The sequence below is a fragment of the Morus notabilis genome, unplaced genomic scaffold (genome assembly GCF_000414095.1).
Source record: "Morus notabilis unplaced genomic scaffold, ASM41409v2 Scaffold1180, whole genome shotgun sequence".
Taxonomy (NCBI): Eukaryota; Viridiplantae; Streptophyta; class Magnoliopsida; order Rosales; family Moraceae; genus Morus; species Morus notabilis.
The window spans coordinates 29633-35857 of record NW_010361757.1 but is presented as its reverse complement, the minus strand read 5'-3'; positions in this window follow the sequence as shown (position 1 = coordinate 35857).

The window sequence follows — 6225 nt, the reverse complement described above, 5'->3', positions numbered from 1 at the left end:
CAAAAAATGAGAGATTATATCGACTTGTTCTGATATAAGATTTGTTAATTTCTACACTCAAGTGCATGCTTATCATTTTCGTCCTGATACTTTTTGTAATGTTATTTACAAATTGGCAACGGAAACGTTGGCTGATTGGCTAAGATCCCTGGAGGATAAATGTGGTTGTCCCGGATTGTCTCGTGTCTGTTAATCTAGGTGTATAATCAGCTCGAATAGGATTTTTTTGAAAGCCATGATTGTAATGGATTGTATTTCCAAAGTTTCTTCTTTGTGTGGAGTGTCTTCAATGCAACCAAAAGCTGATGATAAAATCATATCAAAACGAAAATGTACGCAAAATTGAAAGTCATCTATCAGCAGGGTTAACCATTCAAAACAGGGCCATACCTTACAGTTATTTTAAGCTATTTTTTATTGGGAGAAAGGGAAATAAGTCGAGACTTGAGATGAATTAAATTTAATAGGTCAATAGTTTACATAAGTTAATAAATAAGTTAAATTACTGTTTTTGTCCGTAACTTGTCTGGTTATGAATCATAACTTGACAAGTTATTCACGGTTTTTGTCTATAACTTGTTTGGTTATGAATCATAACTTGACAAGTTTGTCTATAACTTATTTGGTTATGAATTATATTTTGACAAGTTATGACCTATTAATTTATATAACTAAAAATTGGCCTATATACTTTTTTAAGCTTTTCATATTGGCCTATTTTCTACTATTTCTGTTTTTTATTTTTTATTTTTTACTTTTGTATCTATACCTAGATTACTTGTTGAGTTCTTTATGTGTTTATTTGCCAGTGTAGTAGAATTAGAAATATGTTCAAAAAAACTCAATGCAACGCTTACAATAATTGGCAAAGGGTTGCAGCGGGTACATCCCTTATATTTCAGATCTCCAACGTCAAATGTCTAAAGTTTAGATCTTAATTTTGAGTTAAAGTGTATTTGAGTATGGTTTGAGTTATGATTCTAATTTGAGTTTGTATTTGGATGTGTACATTTTAAGTTATGGTTTGAATTGAAAATCTATTTGAGTTTGTGTTTTGGTGGATCAAAACTTGAATTTATATTTGGATAGTATTTTAATAAAAATTCAATGGTGATAGAAAATTTTAATAAGGTATATGGGTGGAGTTTTATTCTTTTTTTTGTTGTGCATGCATAGAAAAAATAATCATCTCAATCGGAATTAAAACGAAAAAGTTATGCTGTTTTTAGTAATAAAAAAAATAACGTTCATTAACTAGTTTGAGTTTATGAACTTAAGTTGAAGGGAGAATTTAAACTCAGATTTTAACTCTAAATTCAAATTTTATAAAAAAAAATATGAACTTGAATAAAGTTGTAATTTAAATTTAAATTTAAATTTTTTTTGAATTTTGATGAAAATGGACAAGTTATAAATCTTTGCACGTAAAACAAGGTATCACACGGTTAATGAAATAGTACAGATTGGAAATATATGTATATCATGAGGCCGTACATAACAAGGAATAATTTGTGGAGTGAATTTCTAAACAGCTCTTGTTCCTACTGTGCCGTTTACCATCAAGGAATAATTTGTGGAGTGGATTTCTCAACAACTCTTGTTCCTATTATGTCGTTTACCATCATTCTCTGTTGTTCCTTGCCGTATGGGGTTCTGGGCTATATCTACGGAGGGCAGTCCTGCGTTGAAGACTAATAAACAATTTTGACAACGAAAAATAGTAAAGAATAATGCTATGGATATGGACTTAAATTTTAATTTTTGTGTATTTATTGATATGATATATGAGTTCACTTTTTTATTAGTGGGTGTTTAAAGTATTATCACGTTAATTAATAAATGAGATTACATCTAGTAATAAGAAGATAACAACTCACATATCATATTAGTTAATATATAAAAAATAAGATTTGAGTTGGTATCTCTAGTATTACTTAATAACAAAATATAAGAGTAAAGGATCGGATACAATATCTAATCACTAAAATATGAAACCAAGTGTGCTATTATAGGCAAAGGGATTGAAAAGAATCTTTGGATTCATTATGGTTTATATACATAACTAGTTAATAGAAGTGACTGAGGAAATTCCAAGATATTCCTTTTAGAACATTAACAAGCGTCAACCCTAAACCCTTAATCTCAGGAGACGTTCAGTGTTCTTTCGATGTATCCTTTGCTAGGTTCAAAATTCAACTATCGGGACGTTATTCAGTTAATGCCACATCACAAATAAGAATGAAAATATCGATATTTATGAAAATATCAATACTTAAATTTTACGGAAATATCAATATCGTTGAAAATTAACGTAATAATAGAAATTCATACTAAAACTCTTTATTTTTCAAATGAGACTTTAAAATATTCTAAAATATATGATAATATATTAGTTAAATAAAACTCTCAATCAAAATATTAATTATGTGATCATAATACCATAAATGTTAAGTACGTGTTCACAAATCAAGTAAAGAACGAAAAAATAGAGAGGCTAAGTTCAGATAAAAAAATAAAAAAAACATAACTTTTACATTTTTGAAAAGTAAACTGAAAGTAAATGTAAAGTTACATAAATTTTTGTGAAAATTTTACCAATATTTCTATGAAATTTCAATAATATTTTCATGATATTTGGTCATCTATATGTTATTCTCAAAATGGATATTTCATAAGAATATCGAATTTATGAAAATTTCTATAAAAATTTCATGAAATTAGTATAAAATATACTTCACCTTTATTTCTATAGTAAAAAATTTCAATAAAAATGTCGATTTTCCTTCCCTGATCACAAGATATCAATGTTGAAGTCCCCTGGTAAGTTTCAAGTCCAATCCCAAAGGATTCAAATCCTAAAATTAAGGAAACACGTGCCACGCGACTGATCCCTTTTCGAGGAACTTCCGAATATAATTTTTTAAGATATGTACTTTCTCAATTTTTTTTATTTATCTTTCCTCAGAGAGAGTAAACTGTGAAGTTTATAATTTATGCAAAATTCTTGAATTTTTATTTTTTGGAGCCTAAAGAAAGGGAAACATTTGTGACATGGCTTGATGTTATCGAGGGAAACACAGAACAGATTTGTCTTTAACTAGAGAGAAGAAGAAAGTCACATTTTAGAGGGCTCTTCTTTTGATGACAGAAAAATATGGTTTAAATTGCATAAAGCATAGGGAATATGAAAAAGCTTACCGCAAACTTGCACCATTACTCCCAATTTCGACTTGTTATTTTCTCATATTATTGGAGAGAGAGCTTTACATGACCAGACTGTAGTCTCTTTTTTGGCCTTTTCGGAACACTGTCGGTGGTTCTGTTCAGAGGAACGAGTTTTTTTTTTTACATGGTTACCCTCTCAATTTATCGTGTTAGATAAATCAATTTCTAAATTTAGAATTCTTACAATTATTTCTTTAAATTTAGAAATCTATTGTATTGATGGTCTTTTTGCTCACGTCTGTTTAATATTGGAAGGATTTTGTCACATGATTTTTTTTTTTAGTGCATCTGATAGTCATTCTCTTAAAGAAGATGATCAAAACTGAAAAGGGCGTACTTTATTTTGCTGATTAGTCCTTTTTGTTGAGATTCTTTCTTATCTGGACCCCAACACAAAATAATAATGATCTACTTACACGAGCTAATCTTAATAATCTTTGTCAAACTTTAGTGTGTCATCTTTAGCCAACGCAGTGTATTTATGCGATGAGTGTGATAATACCAATCTAAACTATTTGATAAAAACACATTGATTGGATAAGGAATTTAACACCAAGCTAATTTATCTTGGTGATGGATTTATATATCATATGGTGGATTTATACATCATATGAGAAATACATTTCTTCTTAAATTTATTTGGACAGACCACTCTATATTGACTTTTTTGCTAATCCGCACTATATTGATAAGTTGTTTTTTATTAGAAAACGAAAGAAGAAGAAAAAAAAATCAAAGTTGAAAGGAGAATATGAGTTGCTAGAACATGTTTTTGACTTTTGTGCTTTCTCTACCCTAGTCTAATAATTTCCAGTTAATATCTTTTTAAGTGCATTTTCCATCAGTATTTTGTCTTAAAAGTTGGAAAAAATATACCGTGGGGTATGTATTTTTGCCCCATCAGTAACAATTGTTATTTTTAAAGATTGAATTAGTTTTCAATAATAAGATATGTGTACATCCGCAAACAAAAGAAAATCTCTGAAATATTGCAGCCTACATATGGTAAAATGAAAAAACTTTACGTAGAGAGAATAATGAACATGATTGGTTAAGCATATTCATGCATATAATGCACACTTTTCGTTTATAATACGTTCTTAAAAAGATGAAAGAAAAGTTTACGATAAGTGTCTCCTAATCCTTCTTATATGGGTTCTGTCTCTTCCTTAATTTTCCCTAAACAGCTCACCTAACGCAAGACACAGGTGTTCCTTCTTTGCGTTTCCGTATTTGTCTTATTTCCATACGTGTACTTTAAGTGGGTTCATACCTTTGGCAAACCAAAAGCAGTGGGTTTAGAATGAACAAGAGCTTTATATAGTTTATATTAATGAGAAAAAAAAGGGCTTCACATAATTTATGGTGTAATAATTAGAATAATAAGAGATAAAATATTTCTAACTACTCCATAAGGTATGGTTTATACTTTTGCCGGACATATACAGGTCATTTGTACAGCGGTGTTGCCCAATTTATGCTCTACTTGTTTGTAGTATTTTTGAATAAAGAAGTTGATAAATACACATATGCATATATGCGTTATTGTTTTCCACCATTAAGCCATTATTTTTTAGGGAAACATAGTTAAATACATTGCAAGCACTATGGGTAGAATATATATATATATATATATATATAAAGAGAAAGACAAAATTTTAAGTTTAATTATTGTTTTTTAGTGTGTTATACAGCTTCGTGAAACTATGGCTCCGTACGCATAAGGGTGGGTCTTGTTTGAGCTCCACAAGGACATAGGGTCCATCCCTTATGATTCAAGAGTCATTTAAAGTATCTCTAATGTATTATTATAATTAATATACCAATTATAAATTTAACATTTGAGTGAAAAAAATATTTTCCAATACAATGCTATTTATTGTGTCAAATTTTCTATGTTATATTTTGTGACAAATATCTCATTAAATATAGCATATGAAAAATTTAATATTTAATTGCTATTGGTTGAAATGTTTACTTTTCATGTAATTATTATAACTTTTATATTTTCTAATTATTTTAAATAAAAAAGTTTACTTTTATAACTTTCAAAACTTAATAATTATGAGAAAAAAATAAATTTAGAATTTCAAATAGCAATATAACTGGAACAACATACTGTATCATATTTTTTTATGATAAATATACAATTGACATTAATATTTACATTGGAGATGGTCTTAGTGTTTTTTCAACCCTATTATTTATGTTATTGTACAAAATTTTAATGCTACTACAAAAAATAATATGTATAATATGAAGTGATAATTTGCATATTACGAAAAATAACATTTAGGTTATAAAGAATAATCTTTAGGTTATGAAGAATAACCTAGAGAAATAAAATAGTGTTATTTTAATGACATTTTTAAAATTCTCCTCTAAATATTTCTTACTATTATTACAAAATATAAAATGTTTAAGGGCCCAACTGGTGTATGTTTTTAAGCTAATGATTCTGATTTATTGGTGAGAACATTGTGAGTGAATCATTGTTGGGAATTTTTTCATTCAATTTTTTATGAGAAAAAATATTGTAACAGAATCAAAATTAATAGTTTAAATACATCAACTAAACAGACCTCAAGTATTTATTACATTATGTCAAATTATTATTATTTTTGTTAATTTGATATAATTTTTGTTTGATCTTACAATTTAGAACTATATCCTACTAAATAGATTTTTATTTTTTATTTTTTGTGAAATTCCTTAAACTTCAATTTAGGGTAATTTTTTGTTAGCGTTTATGCCCTTAGAAATAAATGTAACAATATTCTTTGATATATTTTGACTATTAATAAAGATTTATTTATTTTATATATCTATGTATTGTCCTCTTTATGTTCATAATAATTGAATGTATGATAAGCAAACTGAAAGTCTGAGACTGTCATTCTAAATCTTTAAGTCATCCATGTAATGTGAAGAACATGCGGAAGACAAGAATCTAAAGATGATAGTCTAAATCTTATGATCCACAATCGAGGGAATAAAGTT